At 42.3% G+C, this 20,564-nt stretch overlaps 1 long non-coding RNA gene across 2 annotated transcripts in view; it reads left to right on the top strand.

The window, feature by feature from the left end:
• LOC111560153 overlaps positions 1–20,564 on the top strand; it is a 36,706-nt gene that overhangs the window by 1,752 nt on the left and 14,390 nt on the right. Inside the window, exons 2-3 of one of the 2 annotated variants that reach the window (XR_002741799.2) lie at positions 8,967–9,087; positions 13,806–13,916. This is a non-coding gene — a long non-coding RNA (uncharacterized LOC111560153). Of the gene's footprint in view, positions 1–8,966; positions 9,088–13,805; positions 13,917–20,564 lie in introns of those variants that run through there. The other variant, XR_002741802.2, reaches the window with a different exon arrangement.

The following is a 20,564-nucleotide window of genomic DNA, read 5'->3' as shown; positions in this document are numbered from 1 at the left end:
TGTTATGTAAGCAATGACTTCAGCTTTGTTTTCTCATTTCGGATATTAAGTGTGGTCCCATTATAATAAAACCAGAATCATGCTTTTTAATTTGTTTGTATCCTCCATGGAGGACTCATTTCCCAAGCAAAGACTTCACACATCTCCATCCATAGCTTTAGTGGATGAGGCCCTAAAGCATCCAGAGATGTCTGCATGCATTCAGCAACACAGGGTGATGGAGAAAAGTAAAACCATGACCCAGAGCACCTCACATTGGGGAATCCAGATATTGACAGCTACAGGTGATCTGTCTGTTTAGAGCAGACCTCTTGCTTACCATCAAGAAATAGAGAATAGAGGTGAGACACCAGCTGAACAGGTTAGGGCAGGAGTAGTCACGCTATGATCTGGGGGCCAGTCTGCCTCCCCTCCGATCCACATGCACCCCACCCTTAGCCTTGTATTTAATATTTTTATTCATTTTTTTTTTAATTTTTGAGAGAGAGAGAGAGAGAGAGAGAGCGAGAGAGCAAGTGTGAATGGGGGAGGGGCAGAGAGAGAGGGAGACACAGAATCTGAAGCAGGCTCCAGGCTCTGAGCTGTCAGCCCCATGAACCATGAGATCAAAACCTGATCTGAAGTCAGGAGCTTAACCGACTGAGCCATCCAGGTGCCCCTGTATTTAATATTTTTAAATCGTTACATTTGGGGGAAGGGGAAGGGGAATAACCTTTTTTTGTTGTTGTAGTGGTGGTAGTAAACTATACCTAACATGAAATTCACAGTTTAACTATTTTTATGTGTACAGTTCAGTGGCATTAAGTATGTTCACAATGCTGTGTAACAAATACTACTCTGCATTTCTGGAACCTTTTCATCATCCTCAACAGAAACTCTTATACCCATTAAACACTAACTCTCCATTTCCTCCTCCCTCCAGCCCCTAGTAACCACTGCTCTACTGTCTGTCTACAAATTTGCCTATCTTAAGTACCTCATAGAAGTGGAATGACACAATATTTGTCTTTTTGTGTCTGGCTTATGACATAATAAGCTTATGGCTTATTGTGGCCTTAGCGTAATATTTTCAAGATTTATCCATGTTGTAGCATATGTCAGAATTTCCTTCCTCTTAAGGAAGGCTGAATACTAGTCCATTGTGTGCATATACCACATTTTGTTTATCCATTTGTCTTATTGATGAATATTGATGAACCTTTGGGTTGTTTTCACCTTTTGGCTGTTGGGACTAACGCTGCTATGAACATTTGTGTACAAGTGTAAGTGTAACATTTTACATTTATATTAGCAACCACATCATCTTCTCTCTCTTTTGCCTCTTGGCATTCCAAGTCTAAAATAGTTCCTCTCTGGCCCTCTCCAGACAAAGTATGCCAAGTCCTAGTATAAGGGATGGGTGCAGGACAGAGAGCCATCCTGGCCGTGGTCGACTCACACTGGCTTGTTGAATGAGGAGGAGAGAAGAGCTGGTATTTGGTGGGAATGAGTGTGTGGAGTTTGTCTCTGTTTGTTAGGGCCACCGTAGCAAAGTACCACAGACTAGGTGATGTGAAACAACAAAAATTTATTTCCTCCCAGTTCTGGAAGCTGGAAGCCAAAGATTAAGAGGACAGTAGGATTGGTTTCTTCTGGGGCCTCCCTCCTTGGTTTGTCAATGACTGTTTTCTCCCTGTATCTTGACGTGGTCTTCCCCTGTGTGTGCCTGTGTCATAATCTCCTGTTCTTACAAAGACTCAAATCTTGTTGGGATTAGGACCTACCTTCATGACCTTATTCAGACTTAATTACATCTTTAAAAGCCCTGTCTCCAAATACAGCCACATTCTGAGCTCCTGGAAGGTAGAGCTTCAACCCAAACATTTTGAGGGAACACAATGTAGCCTGTAACGGGGCCCATACTCCACCCAGGAGGGAGCAGGGCTTTAAAAGACCAACACCTTCTTTTTTTTTTTTTTTTTCAACGTTTTTTATTTATTTTTGGGACAGAGAGAGACAGAGCATGAACGGGGGAGGGGCAGAGAGAGAGGGAGACACAGAATCGGAAACAGGCTCCAGGCTCTGAGCCATCAGCCCAGAGCCTGACGCGGGGCTTGAACTCACGGACCGCGAGATCATGACCTGGCTGAAGTCGGAGGCTCAACCGACTGCGCCACCCAGGCACCCCAAAAAGACCAACACCTTCTTGACTCAACCTGCTGGTGATGATGTTGGGAGTGAGGAAAGATACACAGATGTACTCCTGCCCTCATAAATATTGGTTCAGAAACTGGGTAGGTCTGAGTCTGCTAGTGGAGAAAACTCACTGCCCTAAAGATTTGCTGAGGACAAGTGCAAAGAACTTCCTTTTTTGACAGAATGTGTTTTTATAAAATTTCCTAGATTTTTTTTCTTGTGACAATAAAGAGTACAAAAAGAAGAAGAAGAAGAAGAAGAAGAAGAAGAAGAAGAAGAAGAAGAAGGAAAGAAAAAATCCAGTATAATTTTAGCAGCAATTAACCTGAATTCACGGAGGGGTGCTTTTGCCCTGCTGCAAGCTGGGCTGTGGCAAAGCTGTCCAGTCCGGTTTTCTGCTGGGAATTCTGCTCTCAGAACTTTCTCTGCCCTGAGGACGCCGTTACCACCCTCACCCCTGTCCATATTTACCTCGTCTCTATTCCAAAAAAATCACGACCAGAGGACACTTTAAAGGAACATGACCAGATACACTTTGGTGCCATTAAGTGACCCTGCCACTCAGTGGAGGTAGCGGGGGCCAAACTCGTGTCACATTTTTCTTTCCTCCCTTGGCTCGGAGGCAGAAAATACTACAGTTTCTGACCTATGAAATGAATAAAAAAAAAACAAAACCCAGCCCACACGTCCCCACACTTCAACTCCCCACTGACGGAACAAGAATAGAAACTTTGAAATGTTTAGAACAAAAATTTTCACACAGACTGACCTTGTTTCCTTTTAGGACACTGGAACGGATTCTGGTCAGATGAATTTGAAACAGCAGCGATAAAAGATCCAATCGCAAGAACTATAATAAGACAATCCTTTTGAAGTATCGTAAAACCAGCAAATATCTCCAGTGCCCCCAAAACTGGTTTGGAAAATGTAGCATGGTTTGTTTTAGGGAGTGGTTCTTGAAGAACCACTTAGAAGAAGCTACTTACCTACCAGCTAGATTTAAAAAAAATTTTTTTTAATGTTTATTTATTTTTGAGAGAGACAGAGACAGAGCACGCGTCGGGGAGGGGCAGAGAGAGAGAGGGAGACACAGAATGCGAAGCAGGCTCCAGGCTCTGAGCTGTCAGCACAGAGCCTGATGTGGGGCTCGAACTCATGAACCGTGAGATCATGACCTGAGCCGAAGTCGGATGCTTAACCGATTGAGCCACCCAGGTGCCCCTACCAGCTAGATTTAAGTACAGTGGATTAGATACTAAACATGAAAGATCCAGGGGTGCCTGGTTGGCTCAGTCAAAAGAGAATGTAACTCTTGATCTCCGGGGTATGAGTTCGAGCTCTGTGTTGGGTGTAGAGATTACATACATACATGCATACATACATACAAATAAACTTAAAAAATAAAAATAAAAGAGTCAGCCAGTGTATAATTTCACACACCTAATGCCATTAGTATAGTGTTCATTCTACTTAGATGAGCAATGCGCTCCTTTCCTGAATTTCCTCTGGGCTCTGTTTCCTGTAACTGCTGTTTTCAGCAGCATCTCTCATTTCCTTCTTTGGATATGTTTTCTCAGACCTTCCTTTTCTCACCGGTTTTTCCTACTTGGGACCTCCTTTGCTTCTGTCAACTTTCACATTCTGTATCGTCTCCTATTTGGACCTCCCATCCCCTATGGAAGGAAGGACCAATGCCTCCAGAAGTTAGTCCTAGAATCAGAAGCTGGTGCATCACCGGGGCTGATCTAGGTCTAACTTTTGGTGGTGGGGGGTGGGGGGGTCTCTCACCTTGTCAGGTGACTTTATCTAGTGCATAGCACATAGTTTGGGTTTGTGCCCAGTAAGGTTGGATTCCGTTACTGCAGAGACAGGCTGGACCTAGCAAGACATTGGTGGGTGCCAGCAGAGATGAACAGGTAACTAAACACAGGAAATACCAGGAATGTAAATACAGTCTGTCTTAGAAATAAACTCTAGGGGCACCTGCGTGCTTCAGTTGGTGGAGCGTCTGACTCTTGATTTCAGCTCAGGTCATGATCTTACGGTTTTGTGGGTTCAAGGCCTACGTCAGGCTCTATACTGAGCATGAAGCCTGCATGGGATTCTCTCTCTCTCCTCCCCCCTCTCTGCCCATCCTCCACTCACTCTGTCTCTCTCAAAATACATAAATAAATAAACTAAAAAAAAAAACATTAAAAAAAAAAGATCACGTACGTCTGTGTGCTCTGCTCTCTTGCATGAAGACCACCACCCACCCAGCCTTGGTAGTACTGTTATTGCATCAATAATATGAATATACAATTCTCACACTCTCATCTAAGACCAGCTCCTTCACTTTTGAATTGTATCTTCTTATCTGTCAACTATGCAAGAATAGATGTGGTTCTTAATAGTCTCTCCTGAAAGAACTATTTTCACTTCTTATTAGATGCTTTAAAAATATTTTGCTCAAGAATATATACCTTTTTATTCTTTTCCTGCTTTCCCACTATTTTCTGTTCCCCATGATGAAGAATCTCAGGCTGGCCCTTGCTGTGCGCATTTCCTCACCTCCCGTCCTCTCTTTATTCCAATCCATTCCAGGCAGGCTTTCGACCCACGACTCACTGGAATTGTGCTCAGTCGAGTCATTAGTGACACATACCTGGCAAGATCCAATGGTCAGTCCTTTGTCCTTAGCACAGTTGACCTCTTAGCAACGTTGGACATTCACTCCCATCTTCTTAAAAAAAAAAATCGGGGCACCTGGATGGCTCAGTCGGTTGAGCATCCAACTTTGGCTCTGCCCATTTTTCTATTGGGTTATGTGTCATTGTCTTAGTAATCTGTAGGAGTTTTTAAAAATACATTCTGAATTATTAAGAGGCTTTTTGGTCCTTATATACATTGCAAATATCTCCTCCCAGTTCATAATTTGTCTTTTTACTTTTTAATATTGGTTTTCAATGAATAGAAATGTAAAATTTATTCATTTTCCTCCTCCATGGAATGTGCTCTTCATGTCTTTTTTACAAAGACATTCTTTCATTGCTGAGGTCATAAAATTATTTGTCTATACTTCCTTCAAAAAATTTTTAAGGTTTGCTCTTCACATGTAGGTCTTTTTTTTTTTTTTTTTAAAGTAGGCTCCATGCCCAGCATGGCTTGAACTCACAACCCTGAGATCAAGACTTGAGCTGAGATCAAGAGTCAGACATTTAAGGGGTGCCTGGATGGCTCAGTCGGTTGAGCGACCGGCTCAGGTCACGATCTCATAGTTTGTGGGTTCGAACCCCGTGTCAATCTCTGTGCTGACAGCTTGAGCCTGGATCCTGTTTCTGGATTCTGTGTCTCCCTCTCTTTCTCTGCCCCTCCACCACTTGCAGTCTGCCTCTCTCTCTCTCTCTCTCTCTCAAAAATAAACATTAAAAAAAGATTTTAAAAAAAAGAGACATTTAACCGACTTAGCCACCCAGGTCCGAACATGTGGGTCTTTAATCCAAGTGGAACCTATTTTTGTAGGTTAAGTGAGATGGGAATTTAATTATAATATTTGTTTCTGTATGATAACCACCAGCTCAAGCTTCTTTCTGAAAACACTTTCTTCACTTGGCTTCGGGACATCACACACTCCCCATCTTCCTTCCACCCAACTCATTGCTTCTTGGTCTTCACTGCTGGCTCTTCTTCCTCTCTGCACTCTCTAACTGATGGAGTGACCCGGGAGTACCCCTCTCCTCTTGTCTGTCTAAATTTCTCTCAATATTCTCTCTCTAGATAATCTCATCCAAGTCAATGGCTATGAATAACACAGCCATGGATGCTGAACACTCCCAAGTTCCCATCCTCACCCTCTTCTTTCATATCTCCACATGGCTCACTCCTTCCCATTTCCCAGGGTTCCCATCAACGTCACCTCCTCAGAGAGGCCTTCCCTGACCATACGAGGCAAATAGCATTACCTGTAACTCTCTCTATACTGACCTTGCTTTATTTTATATCAACACATCATCAGTTACCTCCAGACCTTATATTAGAAATCTATCCTATACTGTCTGTCCAGCACTCAGGTATATATGTCATGGGCTTTGAACTGTTTGCTGATGCATCCAAATGTCTAGGCACAGTGCCTGGTGCATTATAGATGCACAGTAAACATTTGCAGTAAAAGAAACAATGATAATCATTTAATACAGCACTGCATAGTCTGTGAGGATCATTTGTACGGATCATGTTCTCCTAGCATCAATTTAATCCTCAGAGGGATGGTTTTCCCCCATATTTGTGAATATCAGCAATCATCTCTCTTCCTTCAGAGGCATCTTAAAATTGTTTGCTCAGAATGCTTAGCATTGTCTCCAGTTCTATGCATTATTAGGTGTGTGACTGTCACTGGAGGAGATTGAACTGTAACATCTCGTCAATGACTTCAGGCCATGACAGCTGTCATTCAGCTTTTCATACAAAAGGGATGTAGTTCTGAGAAAGCCACAAGCAATTTAAATGAAGGCACCTTCAAAGGTGTTTGAATATTAAATCTAAAAAAAAAACAACAACAACAGGGTTATTAGATTAGTGGTTCTCAATAATTTCTTTTCAGGCAGACTACAAGCCCATGGGCTGCTCTGATTTTTATACAATCATAAACATTTTTGCTGGAGGCAAAATACTATGGTCTTTGAATAATACTACAGAACATTTTTATTCACCACAACTGCCAGAATCACATTCCACATTTACGCACGGGGTTATCTAGCAGGCATGGTCTTCATGTCAAAGCCCCTCCAGGAGATGTAAAGACAATATCCAGACCTCTATCCACCTTACATTATTGCTAAGCCAGTAAATATAGGTAGCAAAACCATAAAAACACCTATGTGGCACATTTGAGCCGCCAGATAAATTTATTCGCTTACTATGTCTATTGAGGGTTTTTGAACCTAAGACACAAGAACTTGGTCACTTTGGTCAAATTACTGGTTTGCACTCTGACTCGTTCCACAACACAAATAGAATGTATTTGTACATAGCTCTCCCTGAGGACACAAAAAGGGAGCTTGAGGCTGATATTAAAATAGATTTCTCATTCTCTAAGAACTTAGTGGGCTGTTTCTGTTATCGAAAGTTCTGGCACCACGGGTCAAGCTTTACTGGGTGCTGACAGCTCACAATATCTAAGCGCACATTCAAGACAATGTGGGAAAGACTCTGACACTTCGCAGGGAGGCAGTGAAGCTCTAGGGCCTGTTGACAGAGCTGTCGAAGGTGGGTGACAAAGGGGCCCTGAACAGTCAAAGCTTCTTCCCGGCAACAGCAAACCGTCCTCACAGAAATCTCTGGCAGAGGTGGTTGGACTGAATGACGCTCACAGAGTGTGAAACAGAAACTGAATCAAGAGGAGTGACTTGCTTGGGGCGCTAACGAAACACAACACTAGTCTTAAATAAAGCCAAAAACAGCAGTGTGTCCAGTGGTCTGGACATTCGGGGTTCAGAGACAAAATACATATCACCTGGAAAGTCTCAGGAGCTCCCTCAGATTCCAAGAGGCGTGATGGACATTAGTCAGGGGAGGCTCACTGCCATAACATGTAATCGACAAAGCTGACTGGCTTCAGCACAGAAGAGTCGCAACCCACCCATGATGGGCAGGTGTGGGCCAGGAGGCTGTTCCACATGGTCACTCAAGGACTCTGCGGCTCTTGTCTTCTGGACCCCGAGAGTCCTCAGAAGATTCTCTGCATCCAACCAACAGACAAGGGGAGAGAGACTCTTAGAAAATCTGAAGATGGATTAGGGACCACATTCTGCTGGCCACAACGAGTTGCATAGACTACCTCTAGACAGCGGGGACTTGGGAAGCGCAGTCTAGCTGTGTGACCGGGAAGGAGAGGATTAGTTTGAGATCCGTGAGCACTAGCAGCCTCCGATACAAACTTTTGGTGAAAGAATAAAACTCTGTTTTGAAAACAAACGTGTTAAATTTGAGAAAAACCAAAAAAAAAAAAAAAAAAAAAAGGACTGAATCTCAAAGCAGATTCTATAAGAGGTCATATATTGAATTTGAGTAATGCTGTTTTCAAAAATGTTCTTTGGGCCACCACTTTTGGAATTTCCTTCAGAAACAGCACAGAAATTCAGTTCTACTCAGTCACCCTGGTATAAGCCGATCCTCAAAAGATTGAATTTATTCATCATATGACTGACATCCATCAATTTGAGTTTTGATTCTGAAGAAAATGCCTTGAATTGTTTCGATTTTACAGACTCAGAAAGTATAAAAAAAATAATTCTCAGAGCACCTGGGTGGCTGGGTTTGAGTATCCGACTTCGTCCCAGGTCATAATCTCATGGTTCACGAGTTTGAGCCCTGCATCAGGCTCCCTGCTGTCAGTGTGGAGCCTGCTTTGGAGCCTCGGTCTCCCTCTCTCTTTGCCCCTCACTGACTTGTGCATGTGCTGTCTCAAAAATAAATAAGCATTAAAAAAAAATCCTCTGCGAGGTGTGAATGAACAAAGAAATCTTCCCAGAATTAATCTTTATTCTTTGAAAGGAGATCTGCAAAGTGATGGCAGCAACATGGTGGAATGAGTTTTCCACTGCTGCCCCCCTGAGGAACACCAATTTTGACAGTTGCCCACGCATGACGTTGCCTTTTGGGAAGTCCAGGAGTTTCGGGAGTTTAGCAGAGAAGCTCCAGCACATCACTGAAGGGGAAAAAAAAATCAGGAGTGGACACCATGAAAATGGTAAGAGGAACAGTTTTATTTTACCAACATTGCTTGTCTCACAAAGTCTGTCTCTCTCTCTCAGGAGAGACTTCTTCAGCTGGATGGCAGCTTCTGCCACGGGGGAAAGTGATAGTATGTGACAGCTGGCTCCCTCAGCTGTGTGGAGAGACCCACTCCTTTCTCGCCGCATCCAGAAAACTGAGGTAGGCTGCATGACTTGGGGCAGGGGCAGGGGCTGGGACAACAGCAGCCTGGGCTCTGTGAGGGCCACAGAGGGATGTGGATCCCTCTAAGCTCCTAGCCACTTGTAGAAGTCCATCAGGAAGCCCACCCGGGAGCCACTGAGGGCACCTCACCTGCAGATCCATACAGATACAGCAGTATGGGCAAGATCTCTTAAAGTGCTGGAAAGCATGCAAAAACAGTGCACTTCAAGTCTGAAAAGCAAGGGTTGGCTCTATGCTCAGGCAAGCCAGTGCCCACCTATGAAATGAGAGCCAATCATTTTCCTTTCTTTCAACACAGCAGGAGCAGAATGCTTGTAGATTCATCTTCTTAAAACTTCCTCTAGCCATGTTCTTTTGTGTACCTGCAGCTTCAAGGGGTCCCTTTCTCTCAGAATCTGAGATCTCTGTGCTCTGACCCCAACCAGCCTCTCCAGGCTGACCTCCAAGAACTCTCCTGCTGTGTCTGGTGTTCCGAATACATCCGATACCCTGTTTCTACGCTCACTCCTCCCCCGCTGCCTCTGTGCTCTCCCTCCTCCTTCCTCACCACCCTCTCTCACATTCACCAGTGGAAATCCTTCTATTCTTCAAGGTCCGGGGAAAAAATGCCTCTTCCTCTGCGAAATTCCCCCTGATCTATCTGAATCTCCATAACACTTGGGTATCCTTTCTTATGTCAGTTACTTCGTTACTTATGTTAATTGTCTTCTCCCCATCCCCAGAAGAAGTGATGATTCTCTCAATATTGTATGTATCTCCTTCAACTTTCTGTTCCCTCATACAGCCTATAATATGCCTTTTACCTAGTAAAAACACACTAAGCAGTTATTACATACTTCATGGACTTAAAATGAAGCAAATTAAAGATATCAATATTTGTCAACAAAAACTTTTAGTTAAAACACTCAGCTACGTGCTAGACTCTGTCTTAAGAACTTTTCATGTATTATTATATCATGTAATTATCATGTAGATATTTCTATATAAATAATACTTACATTTATTTTCAGTTTACTTGGCTATTTTATAACTACTTTATATTTGGCTACTTTACGTATAACATCATAATTCACTGATTTGTAATGTGTAAGTTCCAAAATTAAAATTAAGTAAAGTATCAGAGGAAATACAATATAAACTTTCCCATTTAAGTAGACTCATGTTTAGGAATTTTACATTTTTTTTTATTAAAAACGGCTGATTTAGGGGCATCTGGTGGCTTAGTCAGTTGAGCATCCAACTCTTGATTTCGGCTCAGGTCATGATCTTATGGGTTCGTGGGTTCAAACCCCGCGTCAGGCTCTGTGCTGACAGGGCAGAGTCTGCTTGGGATTCTCTCTCTCTCCTTCTCTCTCTGTCCCTCCCTCCCCCCATAAATAAACTTTCTAAAAAAAAGTCTAAAAAAGGCTTTGATTTAAAGTACATTGGTTGTGGGGGCTTGGCTGGTTCAGTTGGTAGAGCACTTGACTCTTGATTTCAGGGTTGTGAGTTCATGCCCCATGCTGGGTGTAGAGTTTACTTTAAAAAAAAAAAAAAGTACATTGGTAGTTAAAAGAATCAGTGTATATTAGTTAAATGATAACACATAAGGGAGGACAATTAATAAAATCAAGGAATGGATTGTACCCATAACAACAACAAAAAAACCCAGTATTTTTTCTCATTAGATCATGATAATCCTATGTTTTAAAAGTGGCTTTTAAGGAGAAAATGTAGTGAATTCCTGCTCTGTGAGAAGAATTCTTTTCCTGCCCTGTGCTTCCCATTGCTAGCATAGGGCACAGGCCACATTTTTGACCTCTTATCCTTGAAAGCATTCTCTTAATCACATTCTTAGTTATTCTGTCAGCAAGTCAGAAAATGGATTTCTATTTTATCAGACAAGCCACAGCAATACTCCTTGAAACTGTTGATTTTGTATAGCCAGTCAGGCCTAGTCACCAAGTTCACTGTCTGGTCATTGCCACGGAAGTGGTGTAAACCTCTTACTCACCCATTGTAGCTAAGTTTCTGCAGAAAATATTTCTTCTATTTAGTGAAATATATATAAAATAAAACTTACTGGTTTGAACCATTTCTAGGTATAGAATTTCGTGGCAGTAATCACATCTGTATTGTTCTGCAGTCATCCCCACCATCCGTCCCAACATGTTCATCTGCCCAAACTCTGTACCCATCAAACAATAATTCCCTATTCTCCCTCCCATTAGGGAGCAGCTTGGCATCCCTGGTGACCACCACTCAGCTTTCTATCTCTCTGAATGTGACTATTTAGGTACCTCATGTAAGTAGAATCAAGCACAGAATACTTTTAAATCATCTCCTTCCTTAAAAACAAACAAACAAAAAACCCAACAGGGGGGCCTGAGTGGCTCCTTTGGTGAAGCAACTGACTCTTGAGTTTGGCTTAGGTCATGATCTCACAGTTCGAAAGTTCGAGCCCCATGTGTTGGGCTCTGCGCTGATAGCGTGGAGCCTGCTTGGGATTCTCTCTCTCTCCCTCTCTTCTCATTCTCTCTCTCTCTTTCTCTCTCTGCCCCTCCCCTGCTTGCTCTCTCTCTCAAAAATAAGTATTTTAAAACAAAACCAAAAAACCTCATGGTGTTACATAAATCTTAACATCTTTGATTAAATGAATTGGTTTAGTTTCTTGAAAAGTCTAAATAAATCCCCTCCATCCCTCAAAAAAGAATTACAGATGAGGAGTTATTTAACCTGGGTGTGTATCAAAGTTTCAACAACATAGGCTAGCACCACTTGGAGTTTCTAGAAATGTTTCACTCCTCAGTCATAGGGAGCTATCCCAAGAATTCTGGGATTTCCCCAATCTCTAAGAAAGGAGAAATGTATGCTGTTTAATGTTAAAGTAAGAGGTTTTGCTTTTGTTATTTTCCCACTGCATATCAATTTGGAAGAATATTTGCTGAGGGGAAACACATTTTTTTTTTTCCACATCAAATCCAATGGCTGATCTTAACTGGTTAAAAATTTCAGTGTTCTTTTACAGGTAGTCTAGTTTTATGAAAATGAGTGGTTGGTTTTAGTTTGCCTCCAAAATATCATTAGAAAATCCATAGTTTTGGGGCGCCTGGGTGGCTCAGTCGGTTAAGCGTCCGACTTCGGCTCAGGTCATGATCTCGTGGTCCGTGAGTTCCAGCCCCGTGTTGGGCTCTGTGCTGACCGCTCAGAGCCTGGAGCCTGTTTCAGATTCTGTGTCTCCCTCTCTCTGACCCTCCCCTGTTCATGCTCTCTCTCTCTCTGTCTCAAAAATAAATAAACATAAAAAAAAATTTAAAGAAAATCCATAGTTTTTCCTTATTTTAGGTAACAATTGTTGGTATATGGACTCCCTTTTAGTTTCTAAATGTAAATTTAGACAAAGGGAGTGATTTATTTTGGTTCAAACACCTTTTTTTTCCCTTCCACGTTGAAGAAGAAAGTATACTATGTGGTTATCAGACCTCATGAACATGGTCTGACATCTCAGCTGCCCTTTGACCTCTGCAGCCACTGCAGCACAAACCGGCTGGCTTCCGGCAGGTGTAAACTGGCAGCTCCCTGCCTCAGTGACTTCCAGCACTTCCTGTTTTCTGCCCTGAAAATGTCTACTTGGCACTTAGGTGTGTGCGACCTGGAAGTGTGGAGAGGTGTCATGGGTAATTTTCTGTGTCAGCCTGGCGGGGCTAGAGTGCCCTGATACGTGTTGATCAACACGTTGTGTTTCCCAACACCATCTGAGTGTCCTACAATTCACTTCTGACACTAACTACCCAGAGTTAGCATAAACCCAACACATTAAGAAAGGCTCAGTTCTGGGGCGCCTGGGTGGCGCAGTTGGTTAAGCGTCCGACTTCAGCCAGGTCACGATCTCGCGGTCTGTGAGTTCGAGCCCCGCGTCGGGCTCTGGGCTGATGGCTCAGAGCCTGGAGCCTGTTTCCGATTCTGTGTCTCCCTCTCTCTCTGCCCCTCGCCCGTTCATGCTCTGTCTCTCTCTATCCCAAAAATAAATAAACGTTGAAAAAAAAAAAAAGAAAGGCTCAGTTCTACGAGACCGCTTCCCCTTCAGACACCAGCTTGAGGTCTTGGGGGCCACCTGAACTTCTGTTCAACTCCGCTGCAAATTCAGGGGTTCTAACAATGCCCCCCTCGTGTTTGATAATTCACTAGAACAACCCACAGAACTCAAGAAAGTGTTATAATTACCATTTTATTATAAAGGAGATTCAAATGAACAGCCAGATGAAGGGGACTACAGGGTGAGGTCTGGGGGGTCCAGAGTGCAGGAGTTTCTGTCCCTGTAGAGTTGGGGTATGCCACCCAACTGGTACATAAGTAGGTCACCATCCAGGAAGCTCCTCTAAACCTTCGTTTTCAGTTTTTAAAATCAAGGTTTCATTACACAGGCACAATTGATTAAATTATTGGCTATTGGTGATTAAACTCAATCTCCAGCCTCTCTCCTCTCCCCAGTGGTTGGAGGTAGGGTTGAAAGTTCTAACACTCTAATCATAAGGTTGGGTTTTCCAGCAACTGTCCCCCATTCTGAAGCTAACAAGCTCCCCCACTGACCCTGGTTTCATCATTAGCATAACAAAGACATATGTCTCAAAATTCTAAAGGTTTTTGAAGCTCTGTGCCAGAAACCTGGGACAAAGACCAAATCTTATTTTTATTATACCCTACCCTTCTTTCAGGACTGTCTGCCTCATGACCCACCACTTGCCATCCAGAGGAAGATTCTGGCTGCAGAGGGATGGGGATGGTGGGCTCCAGACTCTTGTATTGGGAACCCCATTTTTGCCAATGATCAATGAGACTGATTTCCTTTTTTAAAGTAAATAAGCAGACACACTGACCGAAGTAAGCATTGGTCTTATTGATGAGGGATAGAAGCAGAAATATCTCCACCTTCAGCCCAGCAGGCTGACCTGTAGCCTGCAGGGTTTCAATAAGGATCAGATAAGTGCTGGTTGCTATATCCTTAAAGGGTCTCAAGATGACCTGTAAATTTCATCGATAGTTAATTTCAAACTGAATGGTAAGCACCAGAAGTAGTTTTAGGAGTAGAGATTCGAAGAAACATTTATGATCAAATACTCCATGCATGTTCTCTCCCACTTGAGCACTAAGCATATAACCACCAGCCTCACACAGCCAGGGTACAGCTCTTTCTGCCCGTAAGTCCTGTCTCCATGCTGCTTAAATAAACTTACTAAGCTGCCTGGTGAAACGTCTCAAGAATTCTTTCTTGACTGTCTCGCTCAGCAATCCTGCAATATTACTAACTTTATTAGGTTCATGAAAGAAAAGTAGATTCTCATTAATGTGACTTTGAGCTTGGTTACCCCTTTGTGCTAGCCACGGAGAGTCAGATCCTCCTTCTACCACTTCAAGGAAGGGCTTGATGCCCAGATGTGGGGAGCAGAGTCAGCAAGCAGCTGTTTGACTCTGTCTCAAATGCAGAGGGTCACCTCCCTTCACCTGAGGTCACGTCCTTCCTGGGCAGCGCACAGCCAGTGATGAGCAATGTGAGAATAAAGGCCCACTCATTTCAGCTCAATGCAAGACAACCCTAAATTCACTCCAAAGCCACCCGCCAGGTTGGCCAAGGTTTTGATGGGTCTACACTGCATTTCAACTTCTTTGCTTTCTGCCTAACCCGATCTTCTCTCCTTAGAGTAGGTGTCATAAACATCTTGCCCTCTGAACTCCATCTCAGCATCTTCTTCCGGAACACCCCCCCCCCCCCCCCCCGGTGACACATCTGCAAAAACATAAATTTGGTGTATGGGCTAAGAAGGGTGTGGCTCCTTCCTGACAGTGGCTTCAACAGTAATGGAAATAATGAGAATGGTCCTGTCCTACCATCTGGTATCAGTGATCTCAGCTCCAATTAGATTCCTTCGACCCCCAGTTTTCTCCTTTAGGATGAAACCCTCAAGATTATTGCCATCCTCCTTAACAAAGCTAATCTTAAGTGATTCTCCTTCCTTGAATGGCTCTCCTTCCTTTTCCTACCCAGTGTGGAGTTGTTTTTGAGGAAATTGGATTTTTAAAAAAGTAATTAATGACTGATTTAAAGGATTATAGTCTCTCTACAAAGTATTGTTTAGGGGTGTTTTCCTTGAAGACCTTCACGCCTTGGTCTCCCCTCTCATCTAAACACAGAATCTCCTCAACCTAAAACTCTTGCGCTCACCTTTCTCTTCAAAGACAGCCTGTTATTCAAGGTCCGTCTCCGACGTCATCACCTGTTGCACACATACATAAATTCTGTGTTCTGAGATGCCTGAGTGGCTCAGTTGGTTACGCGTCTGACTTTGGCTCAAGTCATGATCTCACAGTTTGTGAGTTCGAGCCCCACATCGGGCTCTGTGCTGACAGCTAAGAGCCTGGAATCTGCTTCAGATTCTGTGTCTCCCTCTCTCTCTGCTCCTCCCCCTCTCTGTGTCTCACTCTCTCTCAAAAATAAATAAACATTGAAAAAAATGTATGAAAAAAATTCTGTCTTCCAGCCACATCAAGCTGTTGGATCTTTGAGCATTAGGCACATTTCTAAAACCATACCTATATCCATGCTCTCTACTCTTCAGGCTGCCTGCGTGTACTCCCCTGTCTTAATTCACACTTCTAGTCCCTCTTCCTGCACGAAGACTCTCAGCTTTCACTTACTTCATTGTGCCCTGAACACCTATATTTGGGAGTCATGTGCTACCTTGAACTGTTATTGAACTGTCCTTTCTTCCATCTCAACTGCATATGTACTCCTGTACTCTGGTCTTCTGGAGAGTCTTATGCTCAATGTGTGTTTGTTACTTTCTCTGACCCCCTATGTCACCTGCATGGCAGATGTTTCAGTCGCTATTGTTACATGAGGAGCCATCCACAGCCCTGTGGTTTGAGCTCAACTGCAAGTTCTCTCATGCAGATGCAATCAGATATCAGCTGGGCTCTCAGCCATCTGAGGTCCCCTTCCCCCCTGCATTATAACTTTCAGGGGATCACATGCTTGGTCTACCTAAGGTAGGGCTTGCTGCTCATGTTAATCAATGTGGTTACTCCTATACTTTATCTCACTTCAAATATCAGCATATTTGATTTGCATATCCAGAAGTAAAATAGGTTTCATGAGAACAACCGGGGACCAGGTAGGCTTGGTAATTCATCTCAGTCGTTGAACTAAGTTCTTAGCCAGCAGCTGCTCTCCCTCATGGCTAGTAATGCTCTGCACTAATTTTACTGTCAAAGGGATACATGAAGAAGACAGATGCAAACAGATTTCTTTGAGATTGGCTTAAATTTCCAGGGGAGATCATTCTATCACAAAGTTTTTTTCCCTTTCAATGACATTTTCTTCCCATTCATTGTGTGCCAACACCCATTATGTGGCATAGAAATGTTAATCATCCATGTGGAATTTTATGTTTTCAGAGTCTCCGAAAAAATCAACCCTCTCCCCCTGCCCCCACCAACTGAGCTCACAGACCATGGCCCTCTGGACATGTACAAACCAGTCTGGTTTTTTTTTGTTATTAGGTTACCAGCCAAGTTGCTAAACTGATTCAACTCGGTGGTTAAATACCTGTGAATTCAGGGAAAACTAGTCAAACTCATTTAAATCAGTCCCAGACACAGAGATGGGCCAGTGTTTCTCCGTGTATCCCATAGTGTGTGTTGAAGTCCCCAGCAGAGAGGACGAGCAGACACTGGGTGAGGTGATGACACTGCAGGTGTTGTTAGTGCTCTTGCTCTCGAAGTCACTACCTGTGAATATACGCCACGTAGTAATGACTGCTTCAGACATGCCAACTGGATAGTTTGACTCAGCTTTTCACTTTGATGGGAGGAACCTCAGAAGAAGATGAGTGAATAAGACCTGAATATGTATCACGTTCTGAAACCAGGCATGTGGAAGCATGTCTCCAAAGCAGGTTAGAGACTTGCTCCCCCTAAAATCTCGTCCATCTCAGTCAGCGGCACCACCGTCCACCTAGTCCCTCAGGCCAAAGCCTCAGAGGCAACATCTCTTTCCCTCGCCTTACCCACCTCATGGCGCCCCTGCTGCCATGTTTATAGGAACAACATCAACCAAGCTCTAGCCTTACAATTCCTACATTCTCATACCTACCACTCATCACCACGTCCACCAACATCACGTCAGCCTGAGCCACCTGGCTTTCCTACTGGGACAACTGCAGTAGTCTTCTACCTCCTTCAGGGATTCAACCAAAAAATATATTTTTTCATTTCTGCAAGAAAAAAAATACCATAACAAAATCAACGGCAAATGACTAAACAGGAAAAATCCCTCTCTCTCTCACACACAAAACCAAGTTTAGGTGCCTTAATATATAAAGAGTTAACACAGTTTATTATTTAAAAATAAATATTTAAAAAAAAATTTTTTTTAACATTTATTTATTTTTGAGACAGGGAGAGACAGAGCATGAATGGGGGAGTGTCAGAGAGAGAGGGAGACACAGAATCTGAAACAGGCTCCAGGCTCTGAGCTGTCAGCACAGAGCCCGACGCGGGCTGGAACTCACGGACTGCGAGATCATGACCTGAGCCGAAGTCGGACGCTTAACCGACTGAGCCACCCAGGCGCCCCTTAAAAATAAATATTTGAGGGGTGCCGTGGTGGTTCAGTCAGTTAAGTTTCTAACTTTGACCCAGATCATGATCTCGCAGTTCATGAGTTTGAACCCTGTGTCGGGCTGTGTGCTGACAGCTCAGAACCTGGATCCTGCTTCAAATGTCTCCTTCTCTCTCTGCTCTTCCCCGCTCATGCCCTATCTCTCTGTCTCTCAAAAATGAATAAATGTTAAAAAAATTATAAAAATAAATATTTGAATAGAAAAATAGGCAAATTATTTGAACAGTTTATAATAAAGGAAATATAAATAATTCATGAATAAATGATAAGATGCTCAATCTCACCCTAACAAGAACAATGAAATTCAAGGATTAATGAGATGCTGTTGACACTTATAAGATTGGAAAAATTCAAAATATTTAATAATGTCCTCATGCTGATGAGACAACTAATGTGAGTGGGAAGGCAAATTGGTCCATTCTCTTTGGAGGACAATTTAAAAAGTAATAGTGAATTTTCATATGCATTTACTTTCTTTGACTTGGAAATTCTACATCTAGGAATTCATTTTACAGATATATTTGCACATGAGCTTAAACATGTAAATACATATTGCAGTAACAAGAACAACAACAAAAAACCAGCCAAATGCCCATTGGCAGAGAGCTGGTTAAGTAAGTTCTAGAACAACCATGGAGTGCAATACTATGCAACAGGGAAAAAGAATAAAACAAAATGACTTGGTATTGATAAGAGAAAATTTCCTAGAAATATTATTAAGTTGTAAAAATCAAGATGCAGAAGACCATACATAATACAGTATTATGTTTTAAAATATGGGTTGGGGGGGGGGGGGCGCCTGTGTGGCTTAGTTGGTTAAGCGTCAGACTTCAGCTGGGGTCATGATCTCGTGGTTTGTGAGTTCAAGCCCCGCATCGGGCTCTGTGCCGACAGCTCAGAGCCTGGAGCCTGCTTCGGGTTCTGTGTCTCCTCCTGTCTCTCTGTCCCTCCCATGCTCATGCTCTGTCTCTGTCTCTCGATAATAAATAAACGTTAAAAAATTAAAAAAATATATGGGTGGGGAAATATACATATATTACGTATATTTCTTGCATATGCATAAATTATTTCTGGAAGGATATACAAGACAAGGGTAACGGGGGGAGCCTGGGTGGCTCAGTCAGTTAAGTGTCTGACTTTGGCTCAAGTCATAATCTCGTGGTTTGTAGTTTGAGCCCTGTGTCAGACTCTGTGCTAACAGCTCAGAGCCTGGAGCCTGCTTCAGATTCTGTGTCTCCCTCTCTCTCTGCCTCTCCCCTGCTGTACTCTCTCTCTCTCTCTCTAGAAAATAAATAAACATTAAAAAAAATAATAAAAAAAAAGAAAACGGTAACAGTGATTGCCTCTCGAAATGAGACGTGAGAATTAGGGGTAAGAAAGAGGAGACTTACTTTTTACTATGTTTCCTTTATGACTTTTGAATTTGTACTACATTAGAGGATTACCTATTTTTTTAAAAAATCCCTATTATATAGTTAAAATTTTTTTCCCATAAAAGGAGTTCAAATGATAATCTTATTTTGGTAATATAAAGTTAAATTCTGAAAGATAAATAGAAAAGAATTAGTTGTATCCTGTCATTTTAAAGGAAACCATTAGCGATGTTTCCTGGAAAAGCATGAGGTTTTACCTAAAGAAATAATAAGAAATTTCACTTCTTTTATGTCTTTCTGTTTTCAGAATTATTACATATAAACTAATATTCAGACAAAATAATAGCTAATGATAACAGTGTTTATTTACTACGAGCAAATACTGTGGGAAGTGCTTCAGAATAACACTACTGTTCTCATCTCCCTATCATAGATGAAGGAATGAAAAGCTCAGGGAGATTAATTAACTTGCCTAAGGTCGCAGAGCTAGGTTACAGAGCTGATGTAAACCTACACAGTCGGATGCCGGAGCCCACATTCTCACCCACCGTACAGTTTATTTATTGTGTTATTAATGACTCATTTGTTTCACACAAAACAACACTTAAGGGTACATAATTTCCAATTCAAAACAAATACTTATCAGAAATAAGCATCTAAGACTCTTAAAAACTGAGAACAAACTGAGGGTTGATGGGGGGTGGGAGGGAGGGGAGGGTGGGTGATGGGTACTGAGGAGGGCACCTGTTGGGATGAGCACTGGGTGTTGTATGGAAACCAATTTGACAATAAACTTCATATATTGAAGAAAAAAAAAAGAGAAAAAAAATAAAAAAAATAAAATCACTTATGTAACCAAAAAAAAAAAAAAAGAATAATGTTCAGATAGAAAAAAAGAAAGAAATAAGCATCTAACCTTGACTGTAGTAAATAAAAACACAAATGTTATAAATTCACAAGTCCCATTAATAAGGCCATAATATTGTTCCTGATTTTATGGTCGATGATTCAGAAAAATAAAAATATTGTATTTGAATACATTTGAATAACAATTGGGAAATATGACTGCTGGATAATATATACAGTGCACATGATTTTCTGTTTATATTCTTTTTTTTTTTAATTTTTTTTTCAACGTTTATTTATTTTTGGGACAGAGAGAGACAGAGCATGAACGGGGGAGGGGCAGAGAGAGAGGGAGACACAGAATCCGAAACAGGCTCCAGGCTCTGAGCCATCAGCCCAGAGCCCGACGCGGGGCTCGAACTCACGGACCGCGAGATCATGACCTGGCTGAAGTCGGACGCTTAACCGACTGCGCCACCCAGGCGCCCCTCTGTGTTTATATTCTTGATCTTCATGAAATCTTTTTAAAAAGTTTTTTAATTTGAGTTAATATTTGTTTATATCAGTGTAATATCAGT

The sequence above is a fragment of the Felis catus genome, chromosome A1 (assembly GCF_018350175.1).
Source record: "Felis catus isolate Fca126 chromosome A1, F.catus_Fca126_mat1.0, whole genome shotgun sequence".
Taxonomy (NCBI): Eukaryota; Metazoa; Chordata; class Mammalia; order Carnivora; family Felidae; genus Felis; species Felis catus.
This window is presented reverse-complemented; position numbering and strand designations above follow the sequence as displayed.